The following is a 26,218-nucleotide window of genomic DNA, read 5'->3' on the forward strand; positions in this document are numbered from 1 at the left end:
AAGGTTTGTCAGACCAATTCCTGGGAGGGCAGACCTCATGTATGAAAAGAGTTCAGATCAGTTGGGACTATATTCAGTGGAGTTGGGAAGAATGAGGAGGGAACTTCACAGAAGCCTATAAAATCCTAAAAGTGATAGACAGAGCAACTGCAGGAAACATGATCCCAATGACTGGAAAGTCCAGAAACAAAAGTGTGAGGATAGGCCATTTAGGACTGAGATGAGGAGAAATTTCTTCACTCAGAGAAAGGTGTAAACTGTTACTGAGGAAAATTGAAGGCACACAAAATATATTTCGGGGAGCATTTTGATTATCTCTACTATAAAATTTGGTAGAGATATATCTGTCAAAGGAAGAATCAGGAGCTGGTCTGTTTTCCACCTGCGTGTATTTATAATAGCCAGAACAGTAGAATCATACATCACTATTCTTCCACAGACCAGGATTTCTCAGATGGGGGATAGGCTCTTACAATTATTTTGAATCAACTTCATCAGACAAGTTATGACACATTTCTGGGGCAGGTGAATCTCCTAGCTCAGAGGTTGGGACAATACCACTAAACCACAAGACACCTAACCCTGACTCTTCATAATTGACCTAATCAGTATATACATATATGTGTGCATAAGTATATACATATGTGTGTATTTATTCACATAGATATATATAAATAAATACATACTCATTTGATACAGTAATTGCAGCATTACTATCAATCTCACATTCTTCCTTTTGGATACTCTTTAAAACCTGTCTCCATGCCATGTTTTTAATAATCAGGTTTAATTAGATCATCACCTGGCTCAGTTTGATACTCATTTTATAATGTATGTGTGAAGCACCTACTGTACTTTATTTGTTAAAAAGACTAATAAAAACAATTGATTCAAGCAAAATACTATGGATAATAAAAATAAAAACAGAATGTGCCTTCAATTTTCCTCAGTAACAGTGTTTCTAATATTGAAAATGATGGCTAAAAATAGAATTTCTAGTTCACAATAATGTAGATACACATACCTACTGAATTGTCCTATTTTTTCTTAGTATCCTGAGAAATGTAACAAGTCTAGTTGCATTCATGAACCGAGAGCAGTTAATGTTTTGAGTCCAATTACTGTTGTTTGGAACTGAAGGGGTCCAGAAAATGATGGCTTTATGCTGTTGACAGACAATGAGGAGAAGCGAATGGAACAGATGGTGAAGGTCCGCAGAGTAAAAGACAAAAGCAGTGCAGAGGTTCATAAAGGAGGAATGCCAGTGCAAAATAGGTGTTAATGACAAATGTAAATAGTAAATAATAGGTTGGCACTGCTGAGAGAAAACCCATGCAATGAAGACACTGGGGCGTAGGGGTGGGGAGGGAGGCAGGAAGGGGGTGGTTATCAAATGAAAGGCAGGGTTTATGCTCTAAAGATGTTGAACTCAATGTTGAGTCCTGAAGGTTATAAAATGTCTAAATGGAAACTCAAGTCTTGCTCCTCCATATACAAACAATTTCCTGTTATTTATCGAAAAAGATCATGAAGCACAACCAAATAGTATAGCAACCAATGAGAGTTTCTTTTCCAGTTAAAACTGTAAGTCCCTATAGAAATGCAATTTAATATATGGCAGCTAATAATCACAAATGTATGTTGACATTTTAACACTCGCATTTCATTGGAAATATATAATAGCATATGACCAATGATGTGGAGATGCCAGTGTTCGGTGAGGTAGACAAGGTCAGAAGTCACACGACACCAGGTTATATTCCAACAGGTTTATTTGAAATCACAAGCTTTCAGAGTTATGCTCCTTCATCAGGTGAAGTTGGGTCACCTGTCAAAGCAGTAGCATTCCGAAAGCTTGTTATTTCAAATAAACTCTTTAGATTACAACCTGATGTCATATAGCATATTACAATAGAGCACATGGCATGTGCAAGGTCTTTAAGGTGTTGAAATATGCCTAAATTATAAATAGTGATAATATCCATTCCTTATCAATAAAACTTGCTTCCTATTGTCAAAGTTCTTGGCCATGTTGTTTAGTAATAATCGTTACAATAACAATTACTACCATTAGCACTCCTTTTGTGCCATTTTTAACAATTAATTCACCTACATAAACATTTGTCATGTGAATTTCCACTGTAAACAATTGTTTATCATAATTTCTTCACAAACCAATGGAATCATTGATGGGGATCTTGGTGTGCAGGGGACAATTTTGAAATTTGCAGATAACAATAAACTTGGAAGAATTGTAAACTGTGAGGATAGTCTGAAACTCCAAAAGGACATTGACAAGTTGATGGAGTGGATGGAGGGTTGACAGATGAAGTTCAATGCAGAAAATATTTGGTCAAAAGAACACTAAATGACAACATATAATTTGGGGTACAGTTCTAATGGGGATACAGGAGCACAGAGACCTGGACATATGTGCACAGATCATTTAAGGTGGCAAGTCAGGTGGGGAGCAGCAAATAAAAAAGACAGTGTACTTGGCTTTATTAATAATTAGTTTGGGGTATTCAAAAAGGCATTGGCTGGTTTTTGGACATCATTTTGCACAGGCATGTGGGTTAAGGCAGAAGTCTGGCACTAAGAAATATGGCCAGTGCAGGAGGATGAGCTGAATGGTCTTCTTCTGTACCATACTATTTCTGTGATTCAATCAAAATGCTTTTATAAAGAGCAATCTGCTATTTTCTCATTGAATGATGAATTCATATATGGTTATACAAGTAGAATTATTAGATTTTGTCACTAATATTTTGTGTTGTCTCTTTAATGATATTTATCCAAAAGTAGGGCTACAACTAGAAAAAAAAATACTTTGAACAAGTTGCCTTTGACTTCCAATTAGATCTGTAGAATGTATTAGATTTCTAATCTGAAGCTTTGATTTGGCCTGCTCAATTCAAGCAACCACTTATTAATCAGTGCCACCACTAGGTGAGGGTTGGAGTTAGACGTTAGGTTTTGCCAGATTAGTTTTATGCAATCAATCTCCATTATGCATCTAGGCTTGGATATTTAAAGTAGAAAAACGTCGACAGGATTTTAACTGTTTTAGCTGGCCTCAAGCTGTACTAAACACAGCAAATCAATACATTTTCAAGTAAAGAAGGGGTGGAGGGGTGGGAGAATAAGGAACAACCAAAGAAGGCATGTGACATAATTCAGTCCCCGATTTGAAAACACATAGATTAGATTCCCTACAGTGTGGAAACAGGCCCTTCGGCCCAACAAGTCCACACTGACCCTCTGAAGAGTAACCCAAACAGACCCATTTCCCTCTAACTAATGCACCAAACACTATGGGCAACGTAGCATGGCCAATTCACCTGACCTGCACATCTTTGGACTATGGGAGGAAACCGGAGCAAACCCATGCAGACACAGGGAGAATGTGCAAACTCCACACAGTCACCCAAGGCTGGAATCGAACCTGGGTGCCTGGCGCTGTGAGGCAGCAGTGCTAACCACCGTGCTACCCATTCTGCTTACTTTTTATCCACAATAAAGATGAAACAACCCACATAAATTAGGGTAACAGTAATGGGTCACCATTGAACAGTATGTATGCAATCCAGTTAAACAACACAGAAAACTGAACACAGAGTTAAAGCAGAAATCGAGATTTGGACAATTTTACTGTTGCTGTTTCAATTTTTCCAGGACCGAGCAAACTGTTTAACAGGGTTTATTGAAGGAATTAGATAAACGCATCTCTAAGAAATCTGGGCAACTAAGGTTGTTGTGAACCGAGCTAAGGAAGTTGTGTAGACGTGTACCATTCAGGGAACAACCATGTCTGGAGATCTCAAAACCTTTGGGACTAATCAATGCAATGGGAATGTGAGAAGTTCTATATATCAGATTTGTAGAAATTGAGAACTGCATGCAGTGCTTGTGATTGTGTTCATATTTATAGATGAAAGATCATAATGTACTCTTATTATAATATAGGTTCTAAAGTGAAGTCAAAATGCATTTTAGTTTTCAGTTCTGCTAGGGTCTGACTTGTTTTATATAAAAAGATCATAAAGTCACTTTGAGATATAAACAGTATTTCTAAGAAACACTTTACTTTAGCTATTTGGTGAGAGAATTACCACAGTGTTTGTTGACTTGAGTACTATAACCCTAAAGGTGGGGGTGGGGCTTGGTGAGTCACATAAATAGGTTCATTCAGGGAGAGGAAATCAATAATCAAAAAGAAGTGCTGTTAGCAGCAGCCTCTGAACAGAGCAGAACAGGAATGAGGAAACGTCCTGATTTGCTTTAAAGAAAGCTCCAGAAATACAAAGATGTGGAGATACCAAAGAACAAGGCAGAAGTTTAAGGAACTCACGTTCAGGAGTAATAATGAGCCAAATTAGGAGCTTGTTTACAAGTCTGAGAAGAGACATTAATTAAAGAAAACAACATTAAATGAATACACAAAAAGGGAAATTGACTACAGCCACACCAGCTGAGCAAGAAGCTTTAATGTGGAAATAGAAATGATGCCTCACTGAGATTTCAGTGTCTGTGATGTCTCTCCTGGAATAAATGGAATGAACATTTATTTCTGATATTTGTATTGAGAGTTTTCCAAAGTATCATTTGCCTCTTAATTCATGTTCAATATGCATTGGTTGTGATTTGTATTGAAACTGAAGTTAGAAAAAGTGAAATACTGTTGGCAATTTCTTCATTTGTGGGTGGTTTAGCAAATCTGATTATTTTCGTTTGCAATTCCCTTACAGCGAACATAATAGACGTCTATTTTTCTTAGAAGCTTTACGTGGCAGCCTTCTATGTTGTAAAAGGATAGTTTGTGCTGACTCGGTTAACTTTATGTGAAGCATTGCCTGGTATTGCTCAAGAGTTCCACTTTTGTGTGGCAATTTGCTGTAGAGGAAATAGTGCATGAACAAAAATGGTTCATGTCAATTATCCTTTCCAAGCCTCCAGTGCTTTCTCATATAGATGAAATTAAATATCTTCTAACTAAATATCGGGATGATGCAAGTCTTTTGACTCCCATACAGTTTTTATTCCCAAACTACTGATTCCATTTCCAACCCCAATGACAAGCACATGTTCAGACAGTTTACAACCTCAGCATACCTTTTGATTCCGAGTCTAGTTTCCAAACTCAGATCCTTTCAGTATCAGTGATTACACCAGTATAATTTCACCTGTCTCCACACTGACTGCCACCTTTCTACCATTGTAATCTTCATTTTTGCTTTTGTTATCTCCACATTCAGTTACATTAGAGATACAATAAAAATGCAAGTTTTTCCAATTCAGAGGACATCCAGGTTAATAAAGAGGAAAGTTTCGTCCATCTGACAACTCTATTTGTATCCAAGTTTGAGGAAGGAACAGTCTGACCAGCCCAATGCTCTTTCTTTATTTCATGCCTTCCCAACTTACTGTAAGAAATCCTGAGCTCAAATCAAAAACTGTTTTGAATTCTGGATTTAACTGGTAACCTCTCTCAAAACGGTTGTACAGATGGAATCTTGGAGACCTACATACGCGGCAGATTGGTGTAAAATTTAGCACTCTTCTAGTTTGGATTTTAGATACTTTCTTGTGGGAGAAAAGAAACTGTGTGATTGTGCATCTAATCTCTTTCACATCTAAGTAGGGGTTTCTTTATACTGAAACCAGCTGACATTTGTAATAGCAATGAGTTCCATTTTTTTTAATATGAACATCCCTTAAGATAACAAAATTCACAACTGAACAAAATATATAAATTACAAACAATTACAACTTTTGGACTGCAAACACTGCAAAAGACGATTGATTAGGTGACCTACATATGCAATTTATATAACCTGACAATTAGCAATTTTTAATAGTGGAGAACTTATCTAGCAGTTTGGACAATGCTGCAATAACATTTCTCCTTGTTAGTATTACCAGCCGAAAGAAAGAAATTTTAGAAAATGTTCACTTTGCATGATTCAGAATAAATGTTACTTAAACATAAATAAACTGACGATAAAGTTCTTTTGACCCATCAATACAGGAAAAGTACTGTGCACAGAATAATGTCTGCCATTTTTTCCCCCTATACTCAATTATTGTGTTTCATACACAGAGTATTCTGAAAAATCAATTCCTTCTTAACATCAGCATGCTTTCTAGAGTTACCTCACCATCCCACTTCTATGCCCTTCCCTCCCATGACCTCTCGACACATTTTGCAGCATACTCAAAACAAAATATAAATTCTGCTCTTTGTCATTTTATATTCTGGTGACATTCCCCAAGGGGCAGAAGGTTTTTAGGGAAGTTAACTCACTCACACCACAATAGCCCTAGTCAAACACATCATAAACAAAAGCAGGGTTGCTTCAGGCTTATGGAAGCTGAAGGACTCGGAATCAAACCCTTAAAAAAAATTAGATTGAACCTTAATCAGCAACTAATTGGCTATTTAACTATGATCCTGAGAAGCTGTATTCTCTAAACAACCTGTTCAGAGCTGTTATTACACACCTTCACAGCAATGGGATATGAACCCAGGCTCCTGGCTCAGAGGTGGAAACATTACCACTGTAATTCGACAGCCCATGACCCTAAGTAACAAAGCGGCTATTAACCCAACACCTTAAGTGTTTACTGAACTATCTGAAGAGTAACTAGTGAACAAATAAACCCAGAATCTGAAAAGAAACTTATGAGTTAATCACCTAACAACATTAAACACATAGATGTAGTGCAAATGGCACTGTGCTCTAAGGCCATCGGACATTATATTTGGGAGTGCAGCTTACAAATTCTAATATGTTTAACTTCTGATGTGCTGTACAGTAAATAGTATGATTTCAAACAAGGAAAGCCTTATGGTTGCACAGTGGATGCCTTCCATCAGTTAAAGCCTTCTATTATTGCCTTTGGATGTAATTACCCACTAGTAAGTTCACTGAGAAACAAGTCAACCAGGCTCCAGAGGCTCCCAGTGGAGAAGCAAGTGCAGTAAAATGGCTGAGATTGGTTCAGCTTCATTACAAAATAAACGTACTCACCCAAAAGATTAAACACAAAGCTCTGACTCATTTACAGTCACTTTAGGGACAGATGAAGTTCCAAAAATGGTTAAAGTAATAAAGTGAGCTTCATAGGCTATAAATTAAATAGTTAATCAATCTGATGTGTTGCCATGTGTTCGTATGCTCTATCCTCTTAATCAGTTTTCTGGCCCTTCCACATATGCCTGGTGTGTTTCAGTATTCCTTTCAATCACTTCAATGGGGTGGCTCAGTGGCCAGCACCTTTGCCTCACAGCACCAGGGACCCAGGTTCAATTCCAGCCTCAGACAACTGTTTGTGTGGAGGTTGCACATTCTCCCTGTGTCTGTGTGGGTTTCCTTCCACAATCCAAAGATGTGCAGGTTAGGTGAATTAGCCATGTTAAATTGCCCATAGTGTTCAAGGATGTGTTGGTTAGGTGCATTAGTCAGGGAGAAATGTAGAGTGTGGGTTTGGGTGGGTTACTCTTTAGGGGGTCGGTGTGGACTTGTTGGGCCAAAGGGCCTGTTTCCAAACTGTAGGGATTATGTGACAAAGTGCTGCAGACATTGAAAATGTGAGACAAATCACAAAGAATGATAAAGAGCCTTAGCAGGTCAGGTAGCTCCATGGAGATAGAATCAGAGTTTACCGTTCAAGTCAGGTATGATTCTTCTTCAGACAAAGTCACATTAGACTCAAAATATTAACTTGATTTCTCTCTCCACAGATACTACCAGACTTGCTGAGTTCCTCTGGAATTCTTTGTGTTTGTTAGCCATTTCAATCATTTCAAGTAATTATGCAAATATCAATGTTTGATGGTTTAGAAGAATGAGAGGTTCCTTTGTTGAAACACAAAAGATTTTTCAGAGTCTTGATGGAGTAGATACAGAAAGGTTGTTTCTCCTTTTGGCAGGATCTAGGTCCAGAGGACATAATCTCACAACAAGGGGTCACACAGTTAAGGCACAGATAAGAAGGAATTTTATGTCTCAGAGGGTAGTGAAACTGTGAAATGCTTCATTGCAGGGGGCTGTTGAGGTTCGGACATTAAATATATTCAAGGCTGAGATAGATTTTTAGTGCGAATTAGCTGTAACACCACTGAAGAATTAGGGAATGCTATTTTTGAGAACACTTAACTCGTTTCCAATATCACAGTTCTAGTGGTGATCATTTCGCACATTTCATTCTGCACATGCTCCGAAGTCTCCACACCATTCTGCACATGCCCTGATGTCAGCTGCTGTCAGAGCATGTGAGAGGTACAGTGCTATACATTAAGCAGCTTCATCTCAAGAACTAAACGAATACACATTCATTGCTCTCCCTCTGAGACAAGAATATATATTGTATATTTCATACAGGACTGCATTACTCCATTACATACCACTTGCCTTTCTAATTTACTCTTGTACCTGCATATGACACAATCCAAACCAATCCACAAGAAACAGTCAAAAGACAATCAACCATTGCCATCCACTTCTGCAACCACAACTGCATCTGAAGGTGGTGAGGATGATGACTCTGTCCTTGCATTAAGAATATTTTTTCAATGAAATGTGTGAAATTTACTTTTGTTTCACTAATGAATATGGTTTAAAGCTTCATTCAGGCTGTGCTATACTTTGTCTTAGGTTTTACGTGATTTTTGAGCGACCGTGGGTGTTATTTTTTGTAGGTCTGCCCAAACCCCACTTTTCTCATAGGCCCCATTATTTCTATTAAGCAATTTTTCACTGGAATGCAGTCACGGCATTATAGGACAACTACCTGTAACAAGAGTATTGGAGAAAAGACAGGAAAGTGGAGTTGAGAATGATCAGATCAGCCAGGATTTCACTGAATGACTCAACAGGCTGAAAGCTCTATTATTGCTCCTATGCCTTGTGGTATTAAATCCAATCCAATCCAGTACATATTTCTGTGTCCTTTGTGTTTGACAAAGCTGCATAAGGATATTGAATAGGTGACCATAAGCTTGGTAAAAGATGCAGGCTTTAAACAGCATCTGAAAAGAAGAGTATGGAGAGGCTAAGTGGTTAAGGAGGAAATTCAAGAATGTAAGGCCGAGGCAGCTGAAGGTATGTCATGAACCATGCAGTAGCAAAAATTATGAAAAATTGGGGCAGCAGGTAGATTATAAGACCATTGTCAGGTTGGAAGAAATTACAGAGAAAGTGAAAGGCGGGATCTCAGGAAACAATAGAAACAAAGAATGAGAATGTTTTAAATTGCCTGACAGTCAACGTATGGGCGGCACGGTGGCACAGTGATCAGCACTGCTGCCTCACAGCACCAGGGTCCCAGGTTTGATTCCAGCCTTGGGCGACTGTCTGTGTGAGTTTGCACATTCTCCTCGTGTCTGCGTGGGTTTTCTCCGGGTACTCCGGATTCCTCCCACAGTCCAAAGATGTGCCAGTCAGGTGAATTGGCCATGCTGAATTGCCCATAGTGTTTGGTGCGTTAGTCAGAGGGAAATGGGTCTGGGTAGGTTACTCTTCGGAGGGTCGGTGCGGACTTGTTGGGCCGAAGGGCCTGTTTCCACACTGTGGGGAATCTAATCTAAATCAGTGAGTGCAAAAGTGATGATTGACCAGAATTTTTTTTTGATAAGCTTATGTTTATAACAGATGTAAGATAGGCGATGGTCAAGAGGGCACTGGAATGGTCACTTTTGAAGGAATCGAAAACATGGAGAAGGGCTTCAACAACAAATAAAATGAAGCAGACATGGGGCAGGACAATGTTAGAGAAGTTGGCAGTCTGACTGATGGAGATATATGGTTCAGGAGATGTGTTAGGTGACAGGTAGGTCACCTTGATTATAAAGAGTGCAATTCAACAATTACTTGTAATTACACACTGCCTTTGGCATAATAAATTGCCCAAAGTTCTTAAATGGAGGTGTTCTCAAACAGACGATGACAACAAGATACACAAGAAGATATTAGGGGCAGATGGCCCAAAAGCTCAGTCAATGGGGTCGGTCTTAAGAAGTGGATTAAAAAAGGAAAACAAGTTATAGGAAGAATTAAAGAGTTTAGGACCGAGGTGTCTTCAAACATACGTAACCAGGGAAAAGATTGGAGCTCATGGTTGAAGAATGCATTACTTAGCAGGGCTAAACACAATGGATTTGATCACCTGGAGGGTTGTTTTTCAGACTGGAGGCCTGTGACCAGTGGAGTGCCACAAGGATCGGTGCTGGGTCCTCTACTTTTTGTCATTTACATAAATGGTTTAGATGCGAGCATAAGAGGTACAGTTTGCAGATGACACCAAAATTGGAGGTGTAGTGGACAGCGAAGAAGGTTATCTCAGACTACAACAGGATCTTGACCAGCTGGGCCAATGGGCTGAGAAGTGGCAGATGGAGTTTAGTTCAGATAAATGCAAGGTGCTGCATTTTGGGAAAGCAAATCTTAGCAGGACTTATACACTAAATGGTAAGGTCCTAGGGAGTGTTCCTGAATAAAGAGACCTTGGAGTGCAGTTTCATAGCTCCTTGAAAGTGGAGTCGCAGGTAGATAGGATGGTGAAGGTGGCATTTGGTATGCTTTCCTTTATTGGTCAGAGTATTGAGTACAGGAGTTGGGAGGTCATGTTGCGGCTGTACAGGACATTGGTTAGGCCACTGTTGGAATATTGTGTGCAATTCTGGTCTCTTTTCTATCAGAAAGAGGTTGTGAAACTTGAAAGGCTTCAGTAAAGATTTACAAGGATGCTGCCAGGGTTGGAGGATTTGAGCTATAGGGAGAGGCTGAACAGGCTGGGGCTGTTTTCCCTGGAGCGTCAGAGGCTGAGGGGTGACCTTATAGAGGTTTACAAAATTATGAGGGGCATGGATAGGATAAATAGATAAAGTCTTTTCCCTGAGGTGGGGGAGTCCAGAACTAGAGGGCATAGGTTTAGGGTGAGAGGGGAAAGATATAAAAGAGACCTAAGGGGCAACTTTTTCACGCAGAGGGTGGTGCGTGTATGGAATGAGCTGCCAGAGGAAATGGTGGAGGCTGGTTCAATTGCAACATTTAAGAGGCATTTGGATGGGTATATGAATAGGAAAGGTTTGGAGGGGAATGGATAAGGTGCTGGCAAGTTGGACTAGATTAGGTTGGGATATCTGGTCGCCATGGACAGGTTGGGCCGAAGGGTCTGTTTCCATGCTGTACACCTCTATGACTCTATGACCTGAGTATATTACTAGAGAATATAATGCAAGTTTAAACCATTTCTCATAATTCTGTAATTTCAGTAATGGAAAGAGGGAATGAGGTAGATGACATGCAACACACATGCTGCGTTGTCCTATATAGTACTGAACATTTTGAGTGTCGTTGGTACTGTTCCCATATCGGCAAGTGGGGAGTATTCTTTCATACTCTTGACTTGTGTCTTGTAGATGGTGAACAGACTCTAGCGAGAGAGGCTGAAAGTTCCTCACCAGACAATTTCTAAGAATCCACTCTCCCAGTGTCTATAACAGCTAGTGTGTGATGAAGCTATGGCTTTAAGAGGTGTGTTTTGTCCCAGCTTCTTTGAGAGACAGGTTGGGGAACAGGTACCGAACAGTGTGTAAGAATATAAATAACTTGTGAGACCTTGCTTTTTTTTTAACATTGGAACAGTAGAAGTAGCTTGAGAAGGTGTAGTCAAACTCTCACAGATGCAAGAATTTTAGTTAGCTTTCAGTAGTTGCTGCTGGGTCTTAGCAGGGTTGGAAAGCAGTTAATCTCTCCCGGCTGCTACACTGTTTCTCTCTGGGGAGCTGCTGCATGTATCTCTTTCTTGCTGATTGTTTCACATGCAATCCAATCTGCTTTTCTAACCTTGCCTTTTTTTCACTGGTGTGTTTATGGGATGGTGCAACATTGGAACAGTTACTGTTTAGTAGTAATCTATTTTGTTAAGTTTTCCAATACAGTTATTCCAAGTTCCTCTTTCTTTTGTTGCATTTTTACTATAGTGGTTGAATAAATTTTGTTTTTCTTGAAGTTGAGTAGTTTGATCAATTGAATTGCATCTGGCACACAGCACTTTACATTTACCTTTAAAATAATAAAAGGTAAGTGTCCATATTTTGAGGGGGTCTAATCTGATCCATAACAAGTGCAATTAATGCTTGTCAATAGTAAGTGTTGTAAGTGGTGGTGTATTCAGCAATAGTAATGCTATTGAACATCTAGATCAGAGAGTTGGATTCTCTCGTGTTAAGAGTTGTTCTGTCCCTGAAAATTGTGAGCTGCAAATACTACTTGATACAAGCCTGAATGCTGTCAAGGTCTTGTTCCATGTAGGCATTAACTGTTCTAGTATTCAAGCAGTTGCAAATGATATCAAACAAGAGTATTCATGAAGGTGGCACACTTAGCACAATGCCCTGCAGAACTCATGAAAATGATCAGCTTATTGCCACTCCATTTTTAGTCCACTAATTGAAATATGATAGAATACTCCCATCTTGCCTGCACAAATGCAGTTCCAACAACACTCGAGAAGCTAGACAATATCCAGGACAAAGCAACCTGTTGCACCATTTAATACCTTAAAGGTTGACTTCCTCCATCACTGGCCATAGTGATTCAAGAAGATGGCCCAACACCACCGTCACAAGGGAAATTAGAGAAGGAAATTAGAAATGCTGGCTTTTCCATCAACGCTCACAACTGACAAGTGAACAACAGAAGGTTGCTGCAAACACTGATCTCGTTGCTCTCCAGAGACTTTAGCTGTTATTCACACTCTGATTAAATGGCATTTATTGTTAAATATGAAACAATTAGCACAGAAGCCAGTGCATTCAGAGGACACTTGCTGCTTTTAATACTGATTGTGTGAGACAATGCACCTCCTGTCACACAGTAATCTTCTCAAAGTTGTGTTAAATACAGTGATGTGTTGTTATTGCTTATTTAACAAAACTGTCTACAAAGGTTCTATTTCACCATAGAATTTCACCAAGGTCTTTCAGTACCCTTTCCACCACTCCATTAACACAAGCAGCTTCAGATTCTCCCCTCATATGAACAGATTCCCACTTTCCCTTATAACATTCTGCACTGACTGTCAACTCACAATCCAGCCAGTCTTTCATGAGCTATGAACACAAGTGCTCAGTAAACATTTCAGCTGCATTCACTCATCAGCTGATTCTTGGTGACTGGAGAAGAGGAGTGGAGAAGGTTTGGGGAAAATAACCAAAAATGGAGAGTGAATAATTAACAAGAGTAGGACAAGGGAATGGTTTTTGAGGATAGGACATTGAGCATGGTTGTGAAGGAGAGAATAAGGGTCTTTTTTATCAAGGTGAGGGTGGGGTACGTTTGTTGAGCATACAGAAGGGGTACTTGCCAAAGTGATGGGTTGATGGTCGTAGTCAGTAAGCGAGAGGGATTTTTTGTTGAAATTAGAAGACAAGGGCTACTTTTGAGAAGAGGAGATGGGGATTTATTTGGACAGAATTGTTTGCTGAGGGAAGGAAACAATGCATTGCAAGTGGAAAATGACTGGGGAATGGACAGGAAGAATAGATTTCAATCAGTGATAAGTGAAAGATGGAAGGCAAAATAAAAGAGAGAAACATTCCAAGTACTGGTTTGATAGAGGAAGGTGAAAAAATTGATAGATTTATTTGAGGTGGCAATAGATAAGTAAAGAGTCCCGTCGTGAAGTGGAGTACAAATTTAGTAGCAAGAATGCAACAAATCCTGGAGGGGGAGAGGTGAAGGATTGGATGTAGAAAATTTGGAAGTAATTTGGTAGCTGTTGAAGACAGAGGTTGAAATGAGTCATGGTTTGCTTTAACAAGCAGAAATGGCAGCATGACTGAGGATGGTTAAGGAAAAGTGCCTTCCTGTGAAAGGGTGAAAGTTGAATGGAAATCAACAGCTGAGTAATTCTTAATAGCCGCTACAGCTATTGCTACAGAATTGGCCAGAAATAATGGCAGTGAAGTGAGAAATTCCAACCTAGGATAAGCTTATTCCAGATGACGTAAAGTGCATTTGTAAAATGAGGAGCTGGGAGGAGAATGATGCAGAGTGATGGCCTAGTTTGCTTGCTGAATATCTAAATGTCATTTTGTTCTTTCTTTTCACTAAAAATCTATTAATTGTCAAGTGTAAAAGTACATGAAGTGAATCTGAATGTTATTTTTAGTGTATGATTTGGAGGTTCCGGTGTTGGACTGGGTGTACAAAGTTAAAAATCACACAACACTAGGTTATAGTCGAACAGGTTTAATTGGAAGCACTAGCTTTTGGAGCACTGCTCCTCCACCTGATGAAGGAGCAGCACTCTGAAAGCTGGTGCTTCCAAATAAACCTGTTGGACTATTTTTGATGTAAAGATTCAACATTTCCCAGGGTACATGCCAAGATCATCTAACAATTCTATCATATTGATATTATTCTTATTCAGTCTTTCATGTGCTTGTGTTTCCTGTCTGACATAAGTGGAGAAATGTTGTGTTGCATTTGACACACACATTTGACACACAATGCAGGTGTCCACACATCATCTTGTTTTGCGCTGTCAAGTTTTTTTGAAATCATTCAGCTTTGGCTACTTTTCTAGTGTGCACGATATATTAACAGTCCTGTCTCTGTAGCTGCACTTGCACTTACCACTCTTCTCCCACTTTTCCCTCCTCACACTAGCTTCAGGAACAAACCCTACACACTCTCACCACTTTTACCAAAAACCCTTTTCTTTCTCTTTTTACAGTAACAATCCCACTTGCAGTGTGATCACATAAACAGCCTCTTTCTCCAATGACACAACATCTCTGTCCTCCCTTACATAAGCAGCTTTCTCCCCTTAGCACACCAGCATCAGAATTGCTCCATTTGTTTTTTTGGTTGAAGGCAAGAGAGAACTTAATGCCCCTCAAGGCAGCCAGCTAAGGGCAATAAGAGTCGTCATATAGAATGGGGCTGCTGTCAATGACAATTTCCCTTTCTTGAAGATTATTCATGAACATGTACAGTTTTTGATAACAATTCAGCAGTACTCATGGTCACCTCTGCTACATTTATCGAATTTAATTTGAAATCAGAACCTTTGGATTATTATCCCTGGCCATAAGCTAAGCATGCTGTACCCATAAGTCAGAGGGGGCTGTTCATATAGAATGTGCTGGAAAATATGCCAGTGAAGGCACCGAAAATTAGCAGACAAAATTTAACACAAACAGTAAATGATAAAAGTAAAATTCGGCAGTGGCCATGCTCCACGACTGGTGTTAAAATAACTATGGATGAAGTCAAAACTGACCTTGGAGTCAAAACTGACCTGATCAAATTTGTTTTACAGCTTATCCAACCATTGCAGAGTTAGAGATAATAATATCAACAGAAAGTTCAAACTGAGTAGAAAAAGCCAGCAGATTACAGGTCAGTTCATCATGATCAAACTGCACAATGCTTCGATCAAATCTGATCATTCCTTGACTACAGTGTTCAGTTCTATTTTTTATATTCCCAGGATGTGGGCAGTTGAAACAGGATGGTATTAGATTAGATTAGATCAGATTAGATTAGATTAGATTACTTACAGTGTGGAAACAGGCCCTTTGGCCAAACAAGTCCACACTGCCCCGCCGAAGCGTACCCACCCATACCCCTACATCTACATCTACATCTACCCCTTACCTAACACTATGGGCAATTTAGCATGGCCAATTCACCTAACCTGCACATCTTTGGACTGTGGGAGGAAACCGGAGCACCCGGAGGAAACCCACGCAGACACGGGGAGAACGTGCAAACTCCACACAGTCAGTCGCCTGAGGCGGGAATTGAACCCGCCTCAGGCTTTGGAGGAAACTTCTGGTCAATAAAACATAAAGGAAATCTCAAGCATTGGAAGCAAAGGAGAAATTCTCAAGGCTGATATCTCATGTTAGGGTTATAACGTGGAGGAAAGATTGGAGAGATTTGGGCTTTCAAACTTTGAAAAGATGTGTAATGCAGCTGATTTTATAGAGGTAGATTAAAAAAATGAAACAGAGAAGGTAAAAGATAAGTTCACTTTCAAAGACAGCATCTCTAACAATGCAGGCCTCAGACAGAGCGACATTGTTGGAAGTGCTGGCTATTGGGTGAGATGTGAAAATGAAGCCCATCTCTCTGCTCAGATGGATGTAAAATTCTAATGAAACTACTTCAAAGATGAGCAAGGGAATTATCTCCAGTATCCTCACCACCACCAGAGCATGTCAATAATATGGAAAGTCCTGTTTGAGAGAGGAGTGGAGACAGGCACTCTTGCAAGATTTAAGAAGCATCTGGATGAGCACAGGGCACAGAAGCTATGGACCAAGTGCTAGTAAATGGGATTAGTATTGTTTGGTGTTTGTTGGTCGGTATAGACATTCATAGTTTCATAGTATTAGAAGCAGGAGTAGGCCAGTTGGCCCATCAAGCCTGCTCTGCCATTCATGGCTGATCTATCCATCATCTCAGCTCCTCCTACCTGCATTATCCCCATAACCCTTAATTCTCCTACCATGCAAAAACATGGTGGGCGAAAGTGCCTGTTTCTGTGTGCAAGACTGTAAGACACTATTTGTCCCTTAATGAACATAACAAAAAAAATTATTTCGTCAAGATCAAATTTGTTTGGAGAGTTTGCTGAGCGCACATTAGTGGCTGTGTTTGCTACATTACAACAATGCTTATACTTGTAAACAAAAGTATTGAATTGCCTGAAAAGCACTTCAAGACATCCAATGGGCATGAAAGGTATTAATATAAGTCAAAATCTTTTCGTTTTTAAGTACTTTTTTCACTTCCAGTCGTCTTGAGGCAAGATCTATTACTGGTAAAACCATGAGGAGTACTCTTGATGGTTTCTATGAATTTTAACAATATTCTAAGGATATTGATTAACTGACATTTATGATTCATTCATCTTTCAAATCGGGGAACGCAAATAATGCGCTAGACCTCAGCTGAGCACTGTTTTGTGGAGTTCTTGAAGATCATAATCAAAACACACAGGGAGGTAGATTTTTGGTTTACCACCTGGTTAGTCTGTAACTTTGCAAAGTCCTACATCTTTGACAATATTTCCATATAATGTTGAATTAAGCCCGAGTTAAGTCCCATAGATAATCAAGCAGCTCACAAAATGTAATCTCTCCCACTGCACAAGCAGTTGACGTGGCATAAGCTTGTCGACAGATCAAGCATATACACTGTTGTTCCATGTGTCAGAAAATTCAGACTCGGTCAGAACTTCACTGAGGCACATTACCATTCTGTTTTGTGTTGTTGTACAAACTTGAGCAGCTAATATTTTACATTAGACATGACTGATTACCAGGACGTGTCTTTTGCTGAGAAACAGAGATTTCTATGAGGCCACACATAAAGCTTCACCATTAAAGTTTCTTTAAGTTTGTGCAGAACTGCAAAGAATCTCACATAGAGCCCCATGCTGACTCAGCATTATACAATACTCCAGCATCAAGTTCTTTCTTTTAGGCTTTAAACCCCTCTGTCAGCTTTAAAAGGGAGTCTGAAATCTGAATTGTGTGACGGCTGTCAGTCACCTGTGATTATCCCAAATGAGCCAATTACAGGCCAGAGGACAGGTTCACTATCCAATCACAGGCAGCCTGTTGGAGCTCAAGTTCTTAATGAAAGGCCCTCTACCTTGGAAGCAACAACAGGATATCATTGTGACTAAAGGCTGCATTTTTGTAGCAATGGGCAGGGTGTCTAGCTGAGCCAGTGTGACTTGGAGGTCTGATTTCAGAAGTCCCACTGTGAACAACAATACCACCAGTTTCCCAAGAGAGAAGGATGAGGATGGATTGTAATTTGCACATACATGATTCACAGGGCCAACAGCACATATTAAAGTGCATATGCTTCAGTCCGATCCAATTTTCACAATGAAAATCAGAATTTATGGCATTTTCCTGGAGTTGGATTCACAGAGAGGAGAATTTTCCTGGCTCTGCTCTTAATCTGAGAACAGAAATTCAGAGCATGAAGGTGCCCGGAAATAACAAGCCCTCACTCCTACCTTTTTTACCAAACAAATAGATCTGGCAGGCAGGTCACTGATTTGGAGAGTTTTGTCAATGTTTCCACAGGGCAGCCGAGGGTGGGTCTCAAAGCCTCTCTCATATTGCTGCAGGGAGGCCAACTCACCATCAGTCAAGGAGAGTTCTGGCTGCCCTCAAATATCGCCTGAAAAACAAGGCAGAGAAATCACTGACCCAGGAAGTCTTAAAAAAATTAGAAGAGAGATAAGGTGGTCAAAAAAATCATTCTTTGAGGAGTTGGCAGCTAATTGGAAGCAAACATAAAAAGAGAGGCAATCATCACACAACAACATAAGAAACAAAAAAAAATGAGATAAGAAAAAAGCTATTGATGATGTCCGAAGACAAATACATTGGTCATGAACTGACAAAAAAAGGACTTCACCCAGATCCCGACAAAATGAAAGCTGCTGTGTAGAAGAGATGCAGCATCCAACTAACTTGAAAACAATGTCGCAAAATGTTGGCTTTATGAACTATTTAGTTCAATTCTTGCTTAACTTATCATGAGAATGCAAACATCAATGCAAGCTCACTGCCAAAAATATGTAAGAGTACTGGGATACACAAGCAGCTTTCACTAAAATCAGAAAACTAGCAACAATAGCTTGATATGTTCTGGAAGACGTCAGCCCAGAGGAAACAATGATTCTGAAAAGAAAGCACTTTGCCTTGATGAAGCACTCACCATGAAAACAATACACCCCATAGAAGGAACATTACTCTGGGAAAGAGCAGACACCAAACTAACAGCCAAAGATACACTTGGAGGTGCTGCATGATTTTAAAGCTTAGGTACGCAATGCATGTTCAGGGACTGGTCAAAACAAATCAACTAGAATTAACATACAATTTTGCTGATTCATGATAAATTTGTTTGTTGACCATGTGTACTGGGCAACACCGGCATTTTGCAGTTACGAATGGTAGAGATGGTAGTTTTTAATTTTTTTTTAAAGCGGCAAGTTTGGAGAAATGCTGTTGTTAATCATGTACAGACTGGCTTTCCATAGTTGTGTGATCTTACTCCTGCTGTAAGTTGCTTTTGCTTTAGATTGTGGAAGCTGTTGTGCACACTACTTAAAAGATAGAGCATCTCACCGCTGAGGTCGCGCACATCTTCTCACACCTAGAAATATGGAAACCCCTCAGAGGCTCAAGGCCCAAATGACATTGTCAACTGTGCATCAATTCAAAAACTATTAATGTCATTCCAAATACTCCTTGGAAACCAGTAGGTCCTAAAGGATGGAAATTTTTGTCTAGGGGACTACTGCTATATTTTAAATATCTCCATTTGTCATTAGGATTGCAATGTTTACAAGAAAACTGTTTGTTTGATTCTTTTAAAAAAAGGAGACCAATGAAATAATCAGTTGAACCAGAAAATTGCTGTAACTACACTCTGGGGTTGTGAATTCCACATTTGCTATTACAAATGGGTAGTAGAGTGAAAACAAAATGATTATTTCATGAAATGGAGTCAGTAAATGACTGTAACCAAGTGTGAAATTGTTTCCATGTAACACAGTACCAAGCTGCTCTTTACAAAGTATTTAATTCCAATAAGGAAGCAAAACATACCACATTGAACAACCCCAACGTAATGTGACAATTCAGTATGTAGCTTTATAATTCCTGCTACGTAGAAATAAAATGGCACTTAGATGCAAAGAGGAGTAGAATTGTGACTTTGTATGAGACAAGATAAATACTTAATAGTTGATCCTGTGCTGCATCCTACCAAAATAATCAATATTATTAACACCTTTTAGTACCATGTATATTAATCAGCATATGTCCTGTCTACTTTTGTTATTTTATCATTACAACAACCAAACATGAATTGACATAGCACCTTGAATACAGCAAAAGTTCCCATGACACATTAGACAATAAAGCCAAAGACATTTCACATGGTTATAATGCTAATCTATTCAGTGTTTGTTGCAGATTTTCTCTACACCCCAAATCTTTGCATCACACTCACAACAGGCACACACCTTTCTTCCAGGCTTGAGATACCTATATCAGGGTCACTACTGATCTGACCCAATGTGCCAATTCTCTTTAACCTAAAATGTATTGCACCATCTTCTAGTTCCTATCAGCATGTTGGAACTTTCAAGACTGAGTTTGTTCAGTTTTTCTAATTTAAGGCTTTCAGGGAAATGGAGATAAGGAAAGTTAAGTGGGGTTCAGATAGGGATCAACTATGATGTAACTGAATGATAAAACAGACTTCTCTTGTCCCGTGACCGATTCAACAGAAACAGTTAACAACATTTTCAATCAGATTTTGCATTAACTCTCTTTGTTTTAATTGAAACTTCTCGGAAGATTGCTTCAACAAAATATATCCGCTGCCCAATGATTGTAATATTCATGGATTCTCGACAGAATTGTCATGATGAGAACATTATCAGCAGGGGTGGCAGAGTTTACAAAGCTGTTTAATTGCGTGCAACTGTGACATGCTTCAATCCACTGATATTTTAAATCAATCAACAGATCTCCTGTGGTGTTTATCACGGTGAGTCAAAGAATATACTGCTTTCTGACAATAATATTGCTACACCATACTATAATAAAATATTATGTATTATCAGGACAGTGGTTACACCTGGTTAGCCCTTTCTTAACAGATTTAGAAAGACTCTTAATATTTACGGGAACAGGCAGTACATTTGTAGGAAGGAGGGGGAGGGGAGGAAAAGGCAGAAATCCCAGGCTTGAGAAGACCCTTCCTGATAGATTCACCAGTTAATGGACGAGAAGCCAGTGATATAGAATTCTGCAGCCAGAGAGTGTTGGGGACATTTGCCATCACTTAGCAAAAGAAAGGGGGAAATTCTGGGGATAGTGAGAACTGCAGATGCTGGAGATTAGAGTCACGAGTGTGGTGCTGGAAAAGTCTGACCTGCTGTGCTTTTCCAGTACCACACTCTCGAAACTCTGGGGATGCTCAGAGGCAATTGGGAGGGAGGTAACATTCACAGGTATAGGCCGCGCGGACTGTCACAGGGACCAGGTAAGAGTCTCCAACAGGGTATGGGTCAGGGTCACAAGCGCAACATCTGAATAGGAGATGGATAAAAACTGCTGGGAAAGCTCAGCAGGTGTGGAGACAGGGCAGAGTGTCACACCATCTTGTAGGTGTCCTAAGGCAAGCTGGGGAATGACAGAAACTTGCCGTGGCGCAGCAGAGTAAAAGCTCACCTGATGTTGATTTTCAGTCCTAGTCCAAGCCCAAGCCATGAAAGCAGGGCCTTATGATCTTTCTGCCCTTTTGGGCTTTAAGTAAAAGATGTCAGAAAGTTGCACAGGGGTGACTGGCTTGTGGCGGCACAAGTGGCTTTCTGCTCCTTCAGTCAGTGTTGGCTCTTGTTATCACTGTGAAGCAGAATTCACCGAAGCCTTGGATTGTTCACTTTCACCTTGCTTTTCCTCCACAGATGCTGCCAGAGATTTTTCCAGAAATTTCTGTTTGTGTTTCTGATTCCCAGCATCTGTCGTCTTTGACTTTCTTTGTTCAGTACCTGAACTATGAATCCAAAGATGTGCAGGCTAGGAGAATTGGCCATGCTAAAATTGCTCACCGTGTAGATTATTAGTCAGGGGTAAATATAGGGTAGAGGGAATGGATTTGGGTGGGTTACTCTTCAGAAGGTTGGTATAGACTGGTTGGGCTGAAGGGCCTGTTTCCACTCTGTAGGAATTCTAATTCTAATTTACAGGTTTGGATGCAGAGTAGGTCGGTTAAACACGGCAGAAAGGATAAATCACAACATGTGAGTTTCCTTGACGGGTTAGAGTTGTATTCCTGTGCCTCCCAACATACATGCTGTGCTTCACCAAGGTAGCTGCTGGATTCAGTTGCAGCCATCTCCATTTAATTCCTATGTTCCCTAAGCCAGGGTGACTATTTAACAGTTCCCAACCAGACCAGGAGCCTGATTTAAATGTTGCAATGAACGTTCAGCTCTCAAAAAGATGATATTACTGCACCACTCAATTCGCTGGTGTAAGAATAGGTGTGTGCTGCCAATTGGAGTCATGATAAAGATGTTTACCCTCCTCTGAGCATCATCTGTATCTTTCTGCGTAGGCTTTCTCTGGGTGCTCCAGTTTCCTTCGACAGTCCGAAGATGTGCAGATCAGGTGGATTGGCTATGCTAAATTGTTCCATGGTGTCTAGGGACGTTCAGACTAGGTGGGTTAGCCATGGGAAATGTAGGGTTACAGGGATGGTGGATCTGGATGGGATGCTCTTCAAATGGTCAGTGTGGACTCGATGGGCTGAATGGCCTGCTTCCACACTGTAGAGATTGTATGATTCAAATCATCTGTCCTGAGAGAAGCTAAAGTCAAACTCTGTTTAAGGATACAAAATTTGCTATGTGCGCATTTGTTCTTAATGCCTCATCCTCAAGTCAATAGTCAATGAGAAGCTAATGGCTAATGTTTAAGGAATTGTAAATTAACAACAGCTTGTAAATCTCTTTTTTCCACTTCTTGGAAATGTTTGGTTGTCAAAGCAAGAGGAGGCTTAATTTTCCTTTTAAAAAATGTTAATTGTACTTTATTATTGAACTTATAAAAATGATACTAGACAAACAGAGTGCTCCAGAGGGAGAAACCTACAAACTTTCACCCCTACTGATAAGAAGGGAACTTCATACAAAAGGGAGAAAGATGCAAGTCAATTTGCACCGGGCCATGATCTGTTGTGACTGCAACGATAAAAAGGAGCTGATTACCACCTGCTCAATAGCAAGCTACCTCCTGTGGGTTATGTCCCAAACTCGAGAGACATTTTGTGCTTTTTTTCTCTTTCAGCCACACTCTCCAGGACCTAACTATTAAGAGAGTAGGTCCTGCACTTATTTGCCTTGCTAAAATGCAGCAACTCATATTTATCTAAATTAAACTGAATCTGCCATCACTCGGGCCAGTCGCCAGCTGATCAATAACAGGAGTTAGAAAGCCAGTTTCAACTCTCCTAGAGTTTATTGTAGGACTGAATGTTCTCATGCTTACCAGCCTGCATTCAAGTATGCTGTCAAGGTTACAGCCAAAGAACTATCCCATAGTTACCCTGTATTGCAGGTAAAGACTCTCTAACTCAGAGTGCTGTAAACCAATTGAAAAGAAAACAGGACAGCAAAAGGACACTCTCATACTGAATGTTGGAATTCAATCACATCTGAAAGGGACCAGAATTACAGGATCTCACAGCTTTACAAAACTAGAGATCATGAAACTGGCTGTTCAACTACCAAAGTTGATGCAACCAGTAACCTCCACTTGATTGCCATTATGTTCAATTAACCATTCTTTGTGAACAATTCAGAGCTGGTCTGTACAAACTGCACAAATTTTGTTTCCTTATTTGAAGTTGCATTGCAGACAGTTCAGAGGTGGTTCACTACATTGATTCCAAACATGTGGGGTTTAGTTTCTACAGAGAGACTGAGCAGCTTCATCCTTTGCTCTCTGGAGTTTAGAAGGATGAGTGGAGATCTAATTGAGGTAGAGAAGATGCTAAACAGGATTAACAAAATAGACGCAGAATGGATGTTTCCTCATATGAAGAAATCTAGAATGAAAGGTCAAAGTTTTAAGGCAAGGGGTAGCAGATTTAAAACAGAGCCGAGGAGAAATTACTGCTCTTAAAGGTTCGTGAATCTGTGGAATTCACAACCCCAGCGTGTAGTGGATGCTGGGACATTACTAATTAAAAATCTGTCCTTAAGTTTACTCACTGGGTTGAAGGTTTATGGAGAGTGGACAGGAAAGTGACGTTGAGGTCAAAATGAAATGAGCCATGATTGTATTAAATGGTGGAGACGGCTCAAGGGGCAGAATTGCCTACTCTGGCTCCGAGTACTTATGTTCTCAAATGTATCGTTTTTTAAAAAAAAATTATCTTTTTGAACTCAACTCATTTTTAATGTTGTAATGATAATTTCACTCTGTTTGTTAATTCAAAAAACCTGCTTAAATTGGCTCCTTTTAAATTATAACTTTATTTGGATCTGAAAGAAGGGAAGGGGATTTTTTAAAAATTTAATCTTGTTTATTAGTATCTGAAGAAGCAAGTGAAGAAAGGGAGCCAGTTTATTCCACCTCACCCAGAAGCTTAGCATTTAGGGTATCCTGTCTAAAACCAGATCAAACTGGAGAACCTCAGCTGGTGTCTGGTCATAACAAAACACATTAGTCAAATCACCCATGAAATAACATGTTAAATTCTGATCACTTTGGCCCCCACCCCCAAAATAACATATTTATTGGAAAATCCATATCAGAAAAGCTGAGAATAAGAGGAAAGTAGCTTAATTATTCAATACTCAACTCCTATGCCCTAACTTATGTAACAAAGCTAATCTTTCAATAAACCAAATTTTCCCATTAAAGCCCAACATTCAGTCTTAACTGTTTAGTTTTCATTAAATGCTTATAATTTCTTTGTGATGATAGGATTGCAACTGCTTTGAGTGGGAATATTAAAACACATGCCTTTAAAATCCAGACCAGGGTCAAGCAAGACTATATGATCACCCATGTATGATTTACAATCTCGGAGAGTAGTTATTCACCTCATCCACATTTCAAGGCATGCTCTGTACTTGCACTAACTACACAGTAGGCCCAGTAAGAACAAGAGATTAGAACAAGAACATATCTCATTATATGGATTCTGGCTTATTAATTCCTAAAGTAATAAGCTAAAAGTGTAAAATTTGATCTTATAAAGATTTTTGATACAATCCACTGCATTGAAACATATCAAGTTTGCAGATCATTAAAAGTCAAAGAGAGATACTTCATACAAATTTTATTTCTGCCTCTTACTCTTTAAGTTTGGATTAACCACATAAATACCATTGCTACCAAGCATGTCAGCAGCTAGGTACAGCTATTCTGTGATGACAGCTTGTTTACCAACTATAAGAAACAGGGAAGGTGTGTGGCTGAATGCTGTCACTTGTTTGGGTGCAGTCCAACACACAAGCTCAACACAACACCATTCCGGACAATACATATTTAATTAGCAACCTGTCTAGTAAACATCCACTTGCTTCACCACCAGTGCACTGTTCTTATGTATACATTGTCGCAATTTACTGAGGCTTCGTCAACAGCATCTCTCAAGCCTGCAAGCTCTAACAATAAGGATAATGGCATAGAAATAGCATCACCTACAAAATCCCTGCACCACTCATTCCAAAGTGATGCAATCCCATTTCCACTTGGTCACACAATGCTGTTTCTTTATTAAAATCTAGTAACTCTCTCACTAATTGCAGAATGTAAGAATCTTCACCATATGGACTGCAGGTAGTCAAGATGACACTTGTCGCACCTACTCAGGTGAATAATAACTGGCAATAAATGTCAGCCTTCTAACCAATTCCACAATCCAATATTACTTTTATTTTGAAAATAATTTTGTCCATAAAGTTATGTCAAAAAGGAAGAGATCAGAATAAATATGTTCTCCACAAAGGGTAACTAAAATAGAAAAACATCAATAAGAGTGGCCTTTGAACTGAGTCAGTGATCATGTTAAAGAAGAAATTAAACATGTGAAGAGAAAAGGTATCAACAGATGTGACAAGAAAAGCAGGAAATTTGATATGTTTTAGCAGCTCTGATGTAGGTCATACTGATACAGATAAAGTAAGCCAAAATGTCTTCTTACACGCTAACATTTCCGTGATCAAAAATTATTGCAAAACTTAGGTGTTTAGACGATGAAGCTGGAAGACAGGGCCCCGAGGGTACTACATGTTTTAATGAATATCAATTTAATTAGGAGCCTTTTTATAGTTTTGATAATAGGAAGACCTTGGACTGTTCTCTGTGACACTGACATAAAATGATATTCACGCATGGATTACTAAGGTGAGGTTACTGAACATTCATACAGAAATGGTCTAAAAATCCAGTTAAATTTGTGCCAGACTTATTTTTTTTAATTATAAATTCATTTCCATCAAAGGTGGTTATTGATTTTTTAAAAATTATTCATTAAACAATCTTTGTTGCACTGAATCCACTCCTTTTGGTTTTCTCTCTATTTTGATTTCTGTTGACTTCCACATATATGCTCTGTACTCATTTGTCTCCAATTCT

At 39.4% G+C, this 26,218-nt stretch overlaps 1 protein-coding gene across 3 annotated transcripts in view; it reads right to left on the bottom strand.

Moving 5' to 3' along the window:
* LOC140491403 (peripheral-type benzodiazepine receptor-associated protein 1-like) overlaps nt 1-26,218 on the bottom strand; it is a 293,538-nt gene that overhangs the window by 232,240 nt on the left and 35,080 nt on the right. The gene's annotated exons all lie outside the window — the stretch shown is intronic.

Source organism: Chiloscyllium punctatum, chromosome 19 (genome assembly GCF_047496795.1).
Source record: "Chiloscyllium punctatum isolate Juve2018m chromosome 19, sChiPun1.3, whole genome shotgun sequence".
NCBI classification, from domain to species: domain Eukaryota; kingdom Metazoa; phylum Chordata; class Chondrichthyes; order Orectolobiformes; family Hemiscylliidae; genus Chiloscyllium; species Chiloscyllium punctatum.